Source organism: Centrocercus urophasianus, unplaced genomic scaffold (genome assembly GCF_019232065.1).
Source record: "Centrocercus urophasianus isolate 14NV4802_14NV808 unplaced genomic scaffold, USGS_Curo_1.0 seq_27, whole genome shotgun sequence".
Lineage (NCBI taxonomy): Eukaryota > Metazoa > Chordata > Aves > Galliformes > Phasianidae > Centrocercus > Centrocercus urophasianus.
Genome location: NW_024884833.1, coordinates 1,283,308 through 1,302,201, shown reverse-complemented (window position 1 = coordinate 1,302,201; position 18,894 = coordinate 1,283,308). Strand labels below are relative to the sequence as shown.

At 40.1% G+C, this 18,894-nt stretch overlaps 1 pseudogene; it reads left to right on the top strand.

The window, feature by feature from the left end:
* The first annotated feature begins 16,219 nt into the window (after positions 1-16,219).
* Positions 16,220-18,894, top strand: part of LOC122164602 — a 28,654-nt pseudogene continuing 25,979 nt past the window's right edge.

The following is an 18,894-nucleotide window of genomic DNA, read 5'->3' as shown; positions in this document are numbered from 1 at the left end:
TGAGGGTGTATGGTGTTAAAACCATGCTGGAGCCACTGGCACTTCAATCGAGTTTATTAATACTGCTACAGTCACTCTATGTCTCTGTTCAGTATGACACCATTAACCTTCTGAGACTAAGAAATACTTTTAAAGAGACAACAGATAATTTTTAACTAATTACTCTAGAACACATTTTAAAGCTTTTTTGTTTGTTTTCAGTAATTTAATTCTCTAAAAAAAGGAGCATGAGTAGCTATCAGCTGAGAATCAGAGGAGAAACATCAGCTGTCTGAAAGTACAATTTGTATACTTCCAGAAATTTTGGACAATGCATTTGAGTCTCAGATACATGAAAAGAGATGGAGAGCTAGCTTGCTTAGAGCAGTCCTCACAGTTTTGACATATGAAAATAATATGATAACAGAAGGAACTCTTTTAAAGATATCTACATTGTTTATGAAGTGATTAGTTTCCCATGTCAGACACTCACTCTTCAAATTTTACCCTTTCTCTACTGCAGTTTTTCCACTGGAATTGTCAACCATGTTAATTTGTAACACAAAAAAGCGGAGATAAAGGAAGAGAGCAGCACTTCATTCCCACTTGATAGCCCTAGTATTCTTTAGCAAACCTGACATTTTTCTCTGCAGGTTGAAGGAGAAAGTGATAATGACAGATAAATCAATTCTCGTTTCTGTTCTACACACTAACTAATAAATACATTAGCAAGACCATTAATATCATTACTGTAGACATTTTGTCCCTCACCCTTGCTAAAACTTCTGCATTCTTGCATATCAGTCCAATCATATTGTTGCCAAACTGCTGACTTATGGTAGGTTAAACTCAGAGGTAAAATGTGAGGTGATATGACAAAGCTGAATAGGCCTGGAAGATGGCACCTGAACCTAGTAAGCAGACATTATTTCAATGACATGACTGCAGAACTAAGTTGATGGCAAAAGAAAGTAATGAACATTTATTGAAAATTCTGTATACGCTGAGGTTAACACTGGGATCATCTCTGCATTAAAGAACAGAGATTTGGTCATTGTTTTGTTCAATACTATATCCCAAACCTTTAATGATTTTATGGAGCAAAATGAAACAATAGAGTTATTATTTATGTTACAGCCTTTGATGTGGGCCAACACATATGGAGAAAACTGAAGAGCTCAGTGACTTTTTTGCCTCAGTCTTCACCTGCAAGAGCTCTAACTACACCACCAAAGTTGCAGAAGTAGAAGGTAAGAACCAGGAGAAGAAAGAACTGCCTGCTGTAAGTGAAGATCAGGCTCAAGTTCATCTAAAGAACTTGAAGGAACACAAGTCCATGGGGCCTAATAAAATCCATCTACAGCTTCTGTGGAAGCTTGCAGCTGAAGTTGCCAAGCCACCATTCATTGTATTTAAAAGGTCGTGTCAGTTTGGTGAAGTTCGCACTGACTGGAAAAGGGAAACATAACCCCCATTTTCAAGAGGGAGAAAAAAGAAGATCCGGGGAACTGCAGGCCAGTCAATGTCACTTCTGTGCCTGGCAATATCACAGAGCAGATCCCCCTGAATTCCACACTAAGACACACCAAAAATAAAGATGATGTGATTGATAGTAAACAACTTGGATTCACCAAGGGCAAGTCATGCTTGACAAACTCGGTAGCCTTTTATGGTGGAGTTACAGCATCGATGAATAAAGAGCTACAAATATCATTGGACTGGTGCAAAACATATAACACTGTCCCACACAACATTCTGATCACTAAATTGGAGAAAAATTGGTTTGATAGACGAAATATTCACTGAATAAGGAATCAGCTGGATGGTCACACTCGAAACATTATGGTCAACATCTCGGAGTCCAAGTAGAGACTGGTGATGAGCAGCATTCCACAGGAATCAGTGCTAGAGACCAGCAGGTCAAAGGAGGTGATTCTTCTCCTCTACTCTGCCCTCATGAGTCCCCATCTGGAGTACTGCAATCAGTTCTGGGGCCTTCAACACAGGAAGGACATTGAGCTCTTGGAGCGGTTCCAGAGGAGGGCCACAAAGATGATCAGAAGGCTAGAGTACTTTCCCTACAGGGACATGCTGAGGCTCTTCAGCCTGAAGAGGAAAAGGCTCTGGGGGGAGATATAGTGGCCTTCCAGCACATGAAGGGGGCCTAAAAGAAAGCAGGAGAGGGACTTTTTATGAGGGTATGTAGCAATAGGATGAGGGGTAATGGCTTCAAGCTGGAAAAGAATGGATGTGGACTAGATATTACGAAAAAATTCTTTACTGTGAGGGTGGTGAGAGACTGGAATTGATTGCCCTGTGAGGTTGTGAATGTCTCTTCCCCGAAGTCATTGAAGATCAGGTTGGATAGGGCACTTAGCAACCTGATTTAGTGGCAGGTGTCCCTGCCAACCACAGAGGTTTGGAACTTGATCATTTTAAAGATCTCTTTTATCCAAACCGTTCTATGATTCTATGATTCTATGAACACACAATACAGTTTTACCAAGTCTTAATACACTTGCTATTCATTTTTTACAGGAAGACACAGACAGCAGTCGCACAAAATTTTTCACTCAATTGCAGTGATAGCTCACAAATGAAACCTAGGTCATTGTTATTGTTAAGGAGGGGAAAAGTGTGGAGAGGCTTCACAGAACAGCAGCAAATTGTGAATAAGGATATGTCTGCTCCTCTCTTGACAAAAGTAAATGCCTCTCACTTGCTAACTGTTTATACATTCTGCTCAGTTTATGAAGACAGTTTAGTGCCATCTATAAAAGTTACGGATGTGTACTCACTGGACAAAGTCTCCATGATGGTGAGCTGGAAGATCTGTTTTTTGCATTGTCTCACATGCTTCTAACTCTTATGAAATCCTAGTAAAGCAACTGAGAATTTTCAGTGGACAATATTTACTGTGTTTCAGGCTCTGAAACAATTTAATATTTGTCACTGAAGTGTTTAGGACCTATACCTGTTCTCTGTCACAATGGTATACATTAAGGGGAATGAACGTCATATATGAATCTTGATGCCATACCTTATGATGAGCCCCAGCTGTTGAGATATACTATCTCTAAGACCTGAACTCCATGTTTGAGTCTTCTCCATAAGGTTTTTTAATAATTCTCTGAAAAAGAAACCTGCTTTAAAATACTCTCCAATTTTTATTTGATATTTCAGTGACAGCAACTTTTTTTTCTATATTGCTGATAAAGAACTGTTCAAAGCATTTCTAAAAGCAGCCCTAGGTGACTTGTTACTCATTTGTTCATTCACTTATTTCTCATAGTCATACTAATGAAGCTGATTTGAGCCGAAGAAAACAATATGCTATTTTCCTTTCTTTTCTAAGACTATGTTGCTGGGCAACCAATGTTACACACAAATTGTGAAAACTTATGAAGTATTGAGAAAAAGGACTTAAGAAAAACATCTACATGAAGTACTACTGAAGATACGGTTTACGCTATCAGAATGTTTGGCTGAAATTTTTTATTCTATGAAATTTAAATATATTGTAAAAGAAAAAGTGCTAGACAAAAAGCTTTCTGTTCATCTGTTTAAAAGCGAGTATTAGTTTTTCCTGTATTTTCTTCTATACTAATATCTTCATAAATTTTTATATGTAGATTGCTTCAAAAATAATGCCTCCTATTTATTTCCATGGAAACTACAACAGATTAAAATAGCACAATAGCGATGTTTGATAGAGAAAATTCTCAGCTAAAAAACACATTTATTTTTTTTAACGTATTCACCATTATTAGATACTATTTTCATCAGTGATGAACAAGAGCCTGCATACAATGCTCGTAAATATATGTACCATTGAAGGTGATCCGCCATCACTGTCAGCACTGCTGAAACACATCACCCATCACCTTACTATGTTCACATCCACTGTTTTATCTCCATAAATGTTCAGCAAGCATCAATGAATATCAGTGGGTACCATTTTTCCTGCATGGAGGTGCTCAGTGACACTCATTTTCTTTATCCACACTTCCACGTCAGATGCCATTTTGTCAGACTGCCCTTCTGCTGCCAACTGTCACACAGTAAAAAAAAAAAAATAAAATGTAAAGGAAAATTGGAAAGAAGATTCAGCTTCTATTGTCACCCCAAAACATCCAGCTCTGATGTTCTGGGCCAACATAATAAAATAGGAGGCAGTGCTTTTGGAGCAATCCATGCAGTTGTTTCCAGAAATCTTGGGATACTGTCACGACAGTATAGCATTTAATTGCAACATTTTTCTAGATTATTAACCATTGCAAAAAATCTTTGCAAATGTGTATTACTTGCTTAAATTATTTTGATAACTCTTTATATTAGTAACATCTGATTGCAATCTTTGCCTTGTCAAAATGTGATTAGGAAGTTAAATGATTTGAACTTTTTTTCCTATATTGTCTCTCTTGATTTAATACAACGTAATACAATATTCTTCGAAGTTTTCCTGCTTTATACTAGGGCACACATCAGTTTTCTTTATACTAAATAGGTGTGTGGCAATGGCAGCTTTCTAAAAACTTAAGAGTTTACAGTTACAAATTCCTTTTTCATTTTGCAAATTTTTGGCTAAGAGAATTACCAAAAACACTTCTCATTTATATATTTGTTAATAATTTTCCATTCTCTATTGTTCATTTGTTCAGTAATTTGCAGTCATGCCTGCTCTTACTTTGTATTCCAGCATGACTTCAAGGGGCACCTTGAAGAGATACCTGCTCTTTTCTCAGTCCATACAGATGTATCAGCAATCACTATTAAGTCCCTGCAATCTAAATGTTCTTACTCTTGCTTCCTGAGTTACTGTTCTCTGATAAACAAGAGCTTTTTTTTTTTTTTTTTTTTTTTTTTTTCACCTTATTTTGCAATGTCACAATTACATTCTCCAGTTCTTTCAAATTGGTATAACATTCGAGTTCATTTTATGGTTTGTTTTCCTGGAACACACCCAAGTCTTTCACAGTCTGGTATGCTATAAACATGTCAGTATTCACTTCTTGCTTTACAATATTGACTCTACATTTATGCTAGTTACTACCAGCAAATCCAGAATTTCTTATGAGCCAAACTCCAAAATATGAAAATAAGTGTTTGCTTGTAGAAAGTACAGTTCAAGTTAAACTTCCCAGATGCTTGCCTTTCCTGAGTCTGAGCAGGGATGTGCAGCAGTGATTCTCGGTATATTATCAGTCCTCCTTTGCAGTGTCACAGACAAGTACATTCATAATTACCACATTTGTCTTCTTCATATTTTTGATAAACGGTTGTATCGGCTACTTTTCCAGGTATTATATTCAAAACCAAAACTGTGACGAGGGATTCTGTTCATCATCTGCAGCACTCTTCTATCTCACATGTCTGATGCCCATTATTATCGCACTTAACACTTTGTCTGATAGGCAGGTGGAGTACATAAATGATGTGGTTTTGCCAATCTCTGTGATTCTCTCCCAGTCTAAGGCACATTACCATCTGTTATTAAAGTTTCTGTCATCTGCTGATCTGCAGTGATATCTGAAGGAAACATGAAGCTCGCTATGGTTTTGAGAGTTTGTCTATTGTTATAGAATAGAATACAACAAAACAGTACAGAACAGGAGTTCAGATGGAAAAGATCTTCTAAGATGATCCAGTCCAACTGCATGATCACTTAATAGCTGATCAAAAGTTAAAGCATATTTTTGAGGTCATTATCTAAATGCCTTTTGAAAACTAAGAGACATGGGGCATCAACCATCTCTCTAGGAAGCCCATTTCAAGGTTTGACCACCCTCACAGTGAAGAATTTTTTCCGAATGTCCAATCTTAATCTCCCCTGACACTATTTTGTTCCGTTTCCAAGCACACTTTTCATTAATAGCCAGGGAGATCAGCCCCTTTGTGTTTCTCTGTTTTCAAGAGTTTTAGAAAGCAGTCTATTATCTATCTTTTCTCAAGACTAGACAATACAAGTGTTTCAGCCTCCCCACACAGTGAATGCCTTCCATTCTTTTTTCCAGCTTTGCTGATCTCCTCTGGAAACTTCAAGTGTCTTAACACCTTGTTTATAATGTGGAGACCAGAACAGTAAATAATATTCAAAGCAAGCCCATATCAATGCTAAATATAGTGATAGAATTGCCTCTTTTGGCTATACTATTTTCAGTGTATCTCAAAACATGGTTAGTCTTTGGATTCCAAGGCACTCTGCTGACATATGCTGACCACTCTCTGCAGGGCTGCCACCTTTCTTCCAGTCTGTATATGTCCAGCATTACTCTATTGCAGGTGCAGAATCCCACTTTTACCTCAATTGAACTTCGTGCCATTGATGATTGTACAATGTTCAAATGTATCTAGATCCTGTTTCAAGTTATTGTGTCCACCCAGGAAGTCAACAGCACCTCCAAGTTTATTGTTATCAACAAATTTGTTGATAATGTATTTCATTCTTACATTCAAATCACTGATAGAAGTGTTGAATAGGATTTGCACTAAAACTGAGTTCTGGGAAAAATCACTAGTGACTAACAACTGACAAGAACTAGTTCAATTGACTATCATCTTTTGAGGTCACAGATACAGTTCACTACCCAGCACAGCTCTGTTTATCTCATAGTCAGTTTGTACAAATAATTTCTTAACTAAATGTATAGAAGCTTTCATTAAACTCTTGACTATGAAGTGTATCACTTATCACCCTTTTAAAAAATATCTGATCTGCAAGCACATACTTTTTCTTCTTCAAGCAGCAACAGATTACTTATAGTCTTACTCAGAGCTATAATTGGTTATGATTTATTAAGTGATTTAATGATTTACTACTGAATGCCACCAAATAACTGAATGTGGTTACTCCTAGTAAATAAGTAATGAAAATCTGAGACTTTGTGGCATGGAAGGATAAAATATTTAAAGTATGCTTAACTTCATATACAATATATCACAAGTGAACTCCTGAACACCAAATAGATTGTTGACTTCGCTTCTGCTTTATTAATCTTTATAATTTAAGTAACCCTTGAAATACATATTCGTTAAGCAATAAATGATTGAATCTCAGTAGCTTTTTTTTTCTTAAGCATAAATTAAAATTTGTCTTGGCAAATTAGTTTCTGGAATCTGCTGCCTCTGCTGAAGAGTTCATAAGGACCAATGGAAAGGAAAAATATACATGAAAGTGTGATAATTTCTTCAGGAAAAAAAAAAAATTAGACATGCACAACTTATTGGTTGGACATAATAGGTACATTGATAAAAGATTCCAAATATTGTGACAGACATACCACACAACAGTTTATTAAATATCACTGGCAACACAAGTCTTTCTCATTTCTCCTACAAGTATATAGTACATTTCACTTAAAAGTGTGATTGACATTTACAGCAGGAGCAAATGTGTATGGGTGGTTAATAGTGAATGCAAATGAAACTTATAATCAAAGTGATCCATGCTGCAGTGAGAAAGATATATACTTTTGACAAGTAGATTTTTTATTGAACAACTTGTTTAAGAAGGGAAGAGAAATGAAGGGTGAGTAAGTAAAGTAAAAAAAAAAAAAAAAAAAAAAAAAAAAAGTGAGGATAAATATGTAAATAAAAATAAAATAAAACAGTTTTGGAAATCAAAATGGAACATTTAACGTTTATAATAAATTCATTGAAAATAGCATTCATTTTGATTGGAAGAACTCTATATGGCATTTATTTTAAGCCATGAGAAATATGCAAAGCAGACTAAGGAAGCATATCCTCACTACTTGGTTAATGGCAATGTTAGGAAATGCTTGGCTTTCATATATTATGAAATATTTCAGCATGCTCAGGAGCAGTTTTGACAAAAGCTGTGTGCTTTCAAGCTCACTTACAAAGTTGATTACTATACAGTGCTTGAAACCTGGACTTTGGGTACACGTGAGTCTGACAATCTTTCTTTCTTTTTTTTTTTTTTCTTTTTTTTTTGCTCAAAGCCTGCTTCCTGAGGTATTTCTAATGATAAGACTGATTTGTCTAGGAGATGAGTGAGTGATGGGTGTTGTCATGTGGCATTCAATATCACTGTGTGGACAATTTCAGCTGTTTGCCTTTGGAAGTTAGTGCTTAGGACTGTTTACTGGCGGAAGATCTAGCCTGCAACCAAATAACTCCAGCTTGCTATGGGAGACTGGGGGATGATGCCATTGTATCCTGTGAAGGCAAGATACAAGTTGGCACCTCCCTGCTCCCTCTTATCTGCTGGCAAGGCCAGGAAGATAAGAACAAAGGAGTTTTCTGCTGAGATCCCAGAGTCAGAAGCTGCCACTCCAAGGAGGGCTGGCTCAACCACTTTGGATTTGAGCTGTCACTCCAAAAAAGAACATGACTCAACCACTTTGGACTTACAAATAAGTCTGTACTACCACTGAAAGGTGGCTATCATTGCCGTGGTCACTGTCATCGTCAACAGAACAACAATGCCCAACAACCCGGCGTTACTGAAGGTCAGTGATTGAACTATGAATCACACTGTATCCATGGTGGTAACTATTCCCCTCTTGCTTCCAATAAAGACTCCTTGCTGCTTCTTTCCTATCTTTTCTATCTCCTTCTTCCCTTTCCCATTATCCTAATTCATAACAGTGCCCGTCCTCCCCTTCCTCATCTCCCTGATTAAGATCTGTAATAAACTGGTCAAACCAACATTTGAACTGCTGTTTCTTAATCTCATGCCGGGTATACAGATATTAAAAGAACCTCCTTTCCCTCCTATAAATTGAAGTGAGACAGTGAGCAATAGCTTACCAGATAACATTTAATCAGATGCCATTCACAACCCAGAAAGATGCAATTAGTCTTCATATTATCAAGGCCAAATTTTTTTACTAATCTTATTATGGGAGATATTCTCAGATCAGTGACAGCTTCTTAAAGAAGCATCTTAACTTCTTGTCTGAATATTAAGCAGCTGTCCTTAAAGAACAGTAACTACCATACCACTTCCTTCTGTGCATCGTGGATGAGAAGAGCAGGTGTATACACTTGAGTTTTGCTGACATTCTTTCAGCTATCCAAATATCACATAAGCATGTACTACTTCATTTTGAACAACATTACCTGTATGCTCACTAAGGAAACATCAAATGCACTTATTACTCTGAAAAGAATTCAGTGTCTACTTTTCCTCATTCTATCTATTATGATAATTTGTGGCTTGTAAATTTTTTAACTAACCCATTTTATGTAGAAGAAAATCAGCAATTGTACTTGGCATGTAATAAAAATGTTAAGAAATGCTATTTAATCTAAAAAGTCTTTTCTTCCTCTTGGATAATATGTTAAGTTCTTACAGGTGTTGATGTTAAACAGATAATGGAAAAAAAACATTTTTGGTTATGATAACTGATCTTTTATGCCTGAAACTGTGTCAGTATGGAAAGAATCATAGAATCTTAGAATCATAGAATAAGCTGGGTTGAAAAGGACCATAATGATCAACTCCCTTGCTATGCGCAAGGTCACCAACAACTAGACCAGATTACCCAGAGCCACATCAAGCCTTGCCTTCAATGCCTTCAGAGATGGGGCATCCACAACCTCCTTGGTCAACCTGTTCCAGTTCGTCACCAGCCTATGAGTGAAAAACTTCTTCCTAATATCTAATATAACTGTTGTCAGCAACTGCGAGACCCCCCACGGGTTGTGACGCGATAGGCCCTCTCCCTGCTATATGATTGATGTGTGGCACGTGCCCTTAGGGGCGTAGACGAAGCACATAGGTTATATAAGCTAGAGTTCACGTGTAATAAACGCCATTTTGCTGTTCATCGTATTGGTGTGTGTGTGCAGTCATTTGGTCCTGGCCTGGTTTTAGGTCAGTACCGTAGGAGGCAATGCAACATATAACTCTCCCCTGTCTTTAAACCATCCCCCCTTGTCCTATCACTATCCACCCTCATAAACAGTCTTTCCCCCTCCTGTTTGTACGCTCCCTTAAAGTACTGAAAAGCTACAATAAGATCTCCCCAGAACCCTGGAATGAATGTGATCCTGAGTACTTTTTGAAGGAAAAGCAAGTAAATACTTCATAATAATCCTAATGCATATAGTTACCTAAGGGCTCGTACAGGATTTTTGAAACATTTTTGTGTTTATTACTCAGCTGTCCTGGGACTATGTCATAATATATCCCAATTTTTTTTACCTTGTCTTGACCCAAATGATAATGTCTAGATTGCCATTTCCCTTGCAGAAAGACAATATATTTCAGCAATGTAGTTCTTCTATTAAGTAAAAGACTATTCCTCTACTTGTATGTCTATCTATCTGTCTATCTGTCTGTCTGCCTGCCTATGGAAAAGATCTCATTCAGTAGAGCTTGGAATATATCTTCACAACAACATCTTAAGCCGGGAAAAAAGGTCAGTTCTAGGAAACCTGATTGGAAAGAGAAGTCTTCTCCATTCTTTTCTTTCACAGTGTGTGAAAGGAAGGTGTGTGAAGGAGGAGGTTTTTCTCCTGTTCAGAAGAACCTGCACCAAAAAAGCTCTTGTAGTTGGAGGGATAGGCAGAAACAAAATACCATTAGGAAGAGGAATGACTGAGTGACTTGTACAAAAGGGAAAAAAAAAAAAAAAAAGACATGAGAAAAAAAAAAAAAAAAAAACTTAGAAAAAAAAAAAAAAAAAAGAGATGTAAGTGAGAGCAAAACTAAATAAAAGCACACTATTTAATGTGTTTTCCTCTCTAAGGTTTCTGTTTTCCTGAGAGGGTCGAGCAGGGAAGGCGTAGTTTATGCTTTTTTGCTGCAAGAGAAAGATGAGCAGAAAAAGGAAGGGTTAGTTGACTAAGGTCTCAGAAAGTATTATGAAGTCTTTGGAGAAAGAAGACAAAAGCAGTGGTTGCTCCTAGAGTTTTCCTGCACTCTTATTTTTACAATCTAAGCAACCAAAGGGCAACATAATTCTTCAGCTTTCAAAGCTCCTTAAAATGTTATTTTAGGATTAAATTCTTTGATTCCCAGCTTTTCACATAACAGCACATTTCATAATAGGAACTGCTGCAAGAAAGTTCATGACGTCCATTATATGAAGCCTACAGTCTATGCAGATGCTTGATTAGACGACAACTGATCACACAGGAAGCATTAAAAAACTGGCCAGTTGAAAAAGGTACTTTATTGGGTCAGCTTCAATCTTATGTTCCTATCAGTCCTGATTATAGCCAGCTAATTCCATTAGCTTCTTAAATACATTTTAAGCTACAGTACTTACTTTCAAGCTCAGAGAAAGTACAGCTCTATAATAACGTTTTACAACAATCTTTTCATTCTTCCAAGCTAAGAATTTTGCCATTGTGGAAGTTAATTTCATTTTTCTTTAACTAGAGTATTTTATACACACACACACACACACACACAACACAAAGCAAATTTTGCAGTGTATCACCACATGAAAGAAAAGTATGAAGAAAAGCTAGTGGAAATGGAATAAAATGCTTGATTTTTCAATTCTTGGTAAACTACAGAAGTTAACAGAGTAGGATACTACGATTGTTCCAGCACACCAAATGTTAGACAAGCTGCATCTGTAGGCTGCTTTTCAAATGTTAGGGTGCTATTCAGAGAATTGACATTCTTTTTGCAATCCGGAACTTGGCAAAATGGAATTAAATTCAACATTTTTTCCATTGTTTAGAAAGAAAAGTAAAAACAAACAAACAAACAAAAAAAAAAAAAAAAAAAAAAACATAAAATTGTCCAGAGGAGGGCAACTAAGATGATCAGGGGGCTGGAGCACCTCCCCTATGAGGACAGGCTGACGGAGTTGGGCTTGTTCAGCCTGGAGAAGAGAAGGATGCGGGGTGACCTCATTGCAGCCTATCAATACCTGAAGGGAACCTACACCCAGGAGGGGAGTAAACTCTTCAAAAGGGCTGACAACAGCAGGACTAGGGGAAATGGATCGAAGTTGAAGGAGGGAAGATTTAGGTTGGATGTTAGGGGGAAGGTCTTTACAAGGAGAGTGGTTAGGCCCTGGAACGGGCTGCCCAGGGAGGTTGTGGATGCCCCGTCCTTGGATGTGTTTAAGGCCAGGTTGGACGGGGTCCTGGGCAACCTGATCTGAATGTGTGTGTTTGGTGGCCCTGCTAGGCAGGGGGGTTGGAACTACATGATCCTTGAGGTCCCTTCCAACCCAGGTGATTCTGTGATTCTGTGATTCTGTGAAAATCATAAAGTGGAAATTAGGTTGAGCAATAAAACTTCATATCTGAACAATCTCACTCTTTAGGTGAGTTTGAAAACTTTTTACTTTAAAAGAAAATGAACACTTCTTTAACTATAATACTGGTCATACAGGTGTTTGACAATTATACACTATGATTAAACTGTCAGGCAAGAATTGCTCTTACACAATAATGGCACTGTACTTTTGCAGTATCCTAAGTGGCACATCTTGATACATTAAATCAATATGCTACACTATCATCAATTTTTTCCCCTGATGTCAACGTGAGTTCTAGGAAAATATCTTTTCTTCACAGAGGCACATCTGTTTGTACCTGAACTTTAAAAGTATGCATATATTTACATTTGTACCACTCAGATACATGTCCAAGAACTGTACTCCCTCTGCTATGTAGAGGCTATAGTCTAGAATTAGAAGAAAGGAAACAAAGGTCTATTTGTGTTAAATGTGCGCATGTATGTATGTAGGTCATTCCAAAAGTAATGCCTTCTAGTTATTTACTTGGAAACTACAACAAATTCAAATAGTACAATAATGTTATTTGATATATAAAATTCTCAGATAAAGAACACTATTTTTCAACATAGTCACCACCATTAGCTATGCATTTTTACCAGCAATGAACAAGAGTCTGCATAACATGCTCGTAAATATCTGTATCACTGGAGGTGACCCACTCACTGTCGCTGTCACCACTGCTGAAACACACCACCCAACACCTCACTGTGTTCACATTCAGTGGTTGATCTCCATAAACTTTCAGCAAACATCAGTTAAAGTCAGTGGTTGCATTTTTCCCACCTGGGCTTGTTCAATGACACACCTTTGCTTCATTTGCATTTCCATGCCAGACATAATTTTGTCAGACTGTCCCTCTGCTTCCATCTGATGCACAACAACTACTTGTAATATAATACAGCAGGAAGGTTCAGTGTCTTCTGCTTTACTACTATTTGCCTCTGATGTTTCGGACAAATTTAACAAAACACAAGGTAATACTCCCAGAGTAGTCCTTGTCCTACTATTAGCAAGTGAGGGTTAAGTTTATTTCAGCAAGTATATTTTTGATATTTGCTATTTACTCTCATGTACTGATGAGACAAACATTTAGAAGCTGAGGCAAATGATACTTTTGGGCTTTAACACTGTTATTCTCTGTTCTATGCTTTTTTCCTTCTGCATTATCACATCTTTCTGCACACTATTCTATTTTAGCTTTCTGTACAACTGTTCTCTGTTTTCCTAAAGAACTTTGAATTTTTGAAGTCTGCCTATCTAATTACAGATGTCACTAAGTTTTCTCAATTTAGCTGTAACATCTGGCTATTTACTGGAAGGCAAGGTGACATTTTTCAAAATAGACCCTACACAGATATCTTCAGGAATCATTTTTAACAAAAATGTAGACCTATATAAAGACTATTTAGCCTGTCTTGTAAGCTTAAATCAGAACTTTTATGGAGCTCCTTGAAACAGTTCCTAAAGCTGTTTTCATGCAAGTTAGGATAAAATTTAAATGGCTTTAATAACACCAAACATAAAGGAATAGACAGAATCACTTTTGAAAAATCTCTGTAGTTAATGTCTCTAAAGACTGACTTGGGCTACCCAGAAGCTGTCTACTTGACCTAGCACATTTTGGAAAAGGATGAAAGGAAAGGTACATTTGCAGTATAGGTAATAAGGGAAATACATATGCTATTGAAATTATTTTGTGATTTTTGGTTATCGGTATTCCACATCATAACATCATGTAGTGCACTGGGAGTTAATACTCCAGTTCTGGACTGGGAGGGAGCAACTTCTGCTCCGGTTATATTCTTCTCTGAGGGTGACAGCAGTACCGTTGTAGTTTGCTCTCCTAGCTGACACCATCGTTAAGGGTTGTACACACTGTATAGCGCTTAGTGGCTGAGAACCAATGGTGATTCATCTTACCATAACAAAGGAGATTTGGGAGCAAGCCTTGACCTTATCCTCTGCTGTACAGTTGTCCCTGGCTGATTTTTCAGGGGACATTTGAACATCTGTGAGGAGCCCTGTGGAGGAGTTGGTCTCTGCTATTGAAATACTACCAGAGCTTCCTTGGTCCTCGTGCCCGTTATTCAGGCCTACTGTCTGGACAGGCACCTCTGGTTGCTCCAGAAAGCTGGCTGTAGTCTGATGGGATGGCAGGTCTTGTCTGTCCCATGTGCAAATAGTCTACACAGACACCTCCGTTCAGATCCTGGAAGCCGAAGTGGTGGCTTGAGCATCCACAACTGCATCTACTCTTCTGTATAAGGCGTTGCAAGCACGCACTGCTCCAGTTTACATAGCCCACATCCACAGTCACTCAAATTTGCCAGGATGGGTGGCTGAAAGGAATCGTAGGGCTGATGCTTTGTACGTGGCCTTAACTCAAATACCGGCGCCCATTGCAGCCATGCAGTCATGTAGTACTTCCATCAGGATGAAAAGACATTGTCCCATATGTTTGCAATCCCTCTTAGCCAGGCTAGGGGAATCGTAGTGGCCTGTCCAGCCTGCCATAGCACAGCTGAAGCTCCATTAGACGTGGGAGTCAACCCACGAGGTTTGGAACCCAACACACTATGGAAAATGGATGTTATGGACTATAGGCCATTTGGCCTTTGGTGTAAACTGCATGTTACCGTTGACACCTGCATTGGGGTCATTTACACTACTGCCCAGATGGGTCAGAAAGCCCTTTATGTTGTTCAACACATACACCAAGCATTCCAAACATTAGGAATTCTGAGGTAAAAACAGATAATGGCCCGGCTTACTGCATTCTAAAGTTCTGTAGATTCATGCAAGAGTGGGGCACTCATTATATCTTTGGCATCCCTGGCAATGGTACCGGACAGGTGGTAGTAGAGAGGTCACTGAAATCCCAGCTCACTCGTCTTAGAGAGGGGGGAGACAGCGGCACCTATGGTGTGCTGTTGGCAAAAGCGTTGGTGGCGATTAATCATATGGAGGGGAAAATGACTGATTAATTTGCTGCTCTGTGACAACCCATGGGCCAGGTGGTGGTACATGATACCAGCACTGGGGAATAGTTAGGGCCTAGGACTCTACTTTGGCTGGGTCAGGGTTATGCTTGTGTGCAGACGCCTCAAGGCCAAGGTTCCCGGCAAGAAATGTACAACTGGTCATTACAGAGCGAGCACCCGTGACTGATGATCAGGAGCAGGAGAATGGGTGATTTGTAGCAGTCAAGCCACTGTTTACACGCCTGAGGAATTTCCTTTTTCCAGCATTTCCAGTTTGTGGGTGGTCTTATGTCTGCCAGCCTTGGTCCTGGGGATAGGATCCTCCAATTTCTGGCAGCAGCTGGCGAATCTCACATCACACTTCAACGAGAGCACCCCTTGCCTGGCCTTATCAGCAGTTGGCGATCCATTTAGTCTGTGCCTCTTCGGCAGCCCTCATTGGGCTGCAAACCAGGGCTATACCCTGAACAACACCAGCTCCTTGCCTTTTAACATTTCATTGGTAACAATATAGGGTGACAATGGGATTCTAGATATAGTTAAGGAGGCAGATCTCTGGCAGGTGATTTCCACTAACTACAGCAACAATAGTTCCTGTAGATATAACAGCTCTGGCAAGGAGTGTGCTGATGTTTGTGGTGGGGCATTTGGGGAAAATTGGTGTATCAGTTTGTCTGCTGCCAGAATGTAGGCTACTAAAGGGAATGTCACTCCCTTAGCACTCCCTTCTTGTCTGACATTGGGCACAGCACTTCATAATGACACTCGGAAAAGTGGACTCATATGATTCAACTTAACTGTGGAGAATCGGACTTTCCTTCAGCCTTGTTGGTGGCCGAATGCCAATATGGCAAATACATTCCCTCCCCACTCCTCAGTGTCTAACAGTGGCAACAAGCAATACTCCACTTTGGTTGTTATAAGCTCACCAGTCAGGCCACTCTGCCTGCCAAGAGGGAGCCTTTTGCTGTGCTGCAGCTGGCTGGCCTACCTCACAATTCCAGCTAATGCATACGGTGGGCAATGTGTTATTGCTACTCTAGCGATCAGCCCCCTTTCGTCAGAAGACATACACAACACCACTGGGATCCGCAGGAGAAAGCAAGCAGTCGGCCTGGAGAACCCTACATTGGATCCGGATTGCGATCACAATTGGTACTTAAATAGCTGGACACAAACCATTGTTGAAGCTCTATTCATCTGGTCACAAACTGATCAGAATACAAAACCATCAGATGGTTGGCATGCTGGGTACTGAAGAATGCAAACAGCACAGGAGAGGCGTTACTGTGATTGATTGATGGACTTACATTATCAGGGGCTGTCTATCACCAAGTCGGCGCTGGACTACATGCTAGCCTGCCCGAACATTGGGTGTATTGAACTAGAAGAAGGGGGGATCCCAAGTTTCTGTTGCCTTGATTGGGATCACAATGTAACAATGTCAATTGAGCTTGCTAAGGAAGAGGTGAGACTTATGTTGGAGAGCACCACGAAGAACCCTCTTAATGAACAGTGATGGGGTAGTGCATGGTTGGACTGGTTGAAATTCCCAACCTCTTGGTTTCAAGGGATACTTAGGGGCATGATAGGGTGGGTGCTTGGAAATTTTTATCCTGCTCTCTACAACACCGCTTTTATTGCCCTTGCTCCGCAATTTGTTAAGTAAGTTTACGCACTCTGCCTTTGTGATATATCAGCCGCTGCGTGGCCAAGATGAGAGATATGAAGGAATTGAGCATTTTTTATAACCTTTAGCATAGAGAGGGGGGAAATGTGGGCTGTGGCCAGGTGTAATGGGGCAAGGCAGAAATACCCGGCTTAAACATGAGAGTTAGCTATGTAGGTGGGGTAGTGTTTGGGGAGATCACAGGGCAGTTGGGCAATCACGGGTATGAGTATAAAATGCTTTGTTGTGCGGCATTAAATTGGCACTTGCTCTTGACACTGTGTGTGTTCCTGATAGGGGAGATCAGACTGGTGGGGGTCGGTTTAGCTGGCAGGGTAATGTAGATTGCTGCTATAGCAGCCTGGAAGACCAACTGTGTTCTGGGCCGCATTAGGAGTGGCCAGCAGGGAGAGGTAGGTGATTGCCCCCCTCTACTCAGTTCTTGCGAGGCCCCATATGGAGTACTGTGTCTAGGTCTGGGGCTGCCAGCACAATAAAGACACTGAGATCTTCAAACGGGTCCAGAGGAGGGGCACTAAGATGATCAGAGGGCTGGAGCACCTCTCCTACGAGGAAATGTTGGGGAAACCGGCCTTGTTTGGCTTGGAGAAGAGAAGGCTCCAAGGAGACCATAAGGTGGCCTTACAGTATTTGAAAGGAGCATATAAACAGGAGGGGGGACAGCTGTTTACAGGGGTTGCTAGTGACAGGATGTCTCACTCCAATTTATAGGAGGGAGAGGAGGTTCTTTTATTATCTCTATACCTGGCGTGAGATTAAGAAGCAACGGTTCAAATGTTGGTCCGACCAGTTTATTACAAATCTTAATCAGGGAAATGGGGAAGGGGAGGACGGACACTATTATGAATTAGGGTAATGGGGAAGGGAAGGAGGGCAATAGAAAAGATAGGAAAGAAGAAGCAAGGAGTCTTTATAGGCATCAAGAGGGACATAGTCACCACCATGGATCCAGCGTGGTTCGTAGTTCAGTCTTTGATCTTCAGTAGCGGTGGGTCGACAGGCAGAGTTGTTCTGTTGACAACGATGACGAGAAGCACAATGGAGAGACGACCATGGTGATGATTGCCCCTTTTCAATAGTTTCAGAGTGGTCAAGTCAGCTGTCTTTGGAGTGACAGCTCAAATCCAAAGTGGCTGAGTCAGCTCTCCTTTGATTGGCAGCTTCAAACCCAAGGTGGTTGAGTCAGTTCTCCTTGCGGTGGCAGCTTCTGGCTCTGGGATCTCAGCAGGAACCTCCTTTGTTCTTATCTTTCTGGCCTTGCCAGCAGATAAGAGGAAGCAGGGAGGCACCAACTTGCATCTTGCCTTCGCAGGATACAATGGCATCATCCCCCAGCCTTCCATACTTAGCTGGAGCGGTTTGGCCACAAGCCAGATCCTCCTCCAGTGAACACTGCTGAGCACTCTCTTCCGCTCTTCTACAGAGCAAGCAGCTCTGGGGGAAGGGGCTCGCAAATGTTCCCAAAGCAATATTGATTGTCACACAGTTAGCACCCATCAGTTGCCTCCTTGACAAGTCACTCAGAGTCTTATCACAAGAAAAACCTCAGGAAGCAAGCTTTGAGCCAAAAAAAAAAACAAAGAAGGATTCTCACACCACCCCGTGGCTCAAAGATTGCTTGAAATAAAGCATAAGTGACCCTTCACGGTGGTGAGGAAAAGAAAAGGGAGAAAATAAAAAGACAGCAAAGAAGCACGGGGGGGGGGAAGGAGGAGGGGGAGAAGGGGAAGATAATCATTACGCAATTACTACAAAACATTTCTTGGGCTTGGTTACAAATGTTGCCCTGACAAGGGGGAATGGTTTAAAGTAAGACGGGAGGTTTAAGTTAGATATTAGGAGGAAGTTTTTTACTCAGAGGGTGGTGATGTACTGGAACAGGTTGCCCAGAAAGGTTGTAGATGATCCATCCCTGGGGCATTCAAGGCCAGACTGGATGTGGCTCTGGCAGCCTGGTCTAGTGGTTAGCAATCCTGTCCACAGCAGGGCATTTGAAACTAGATGATCT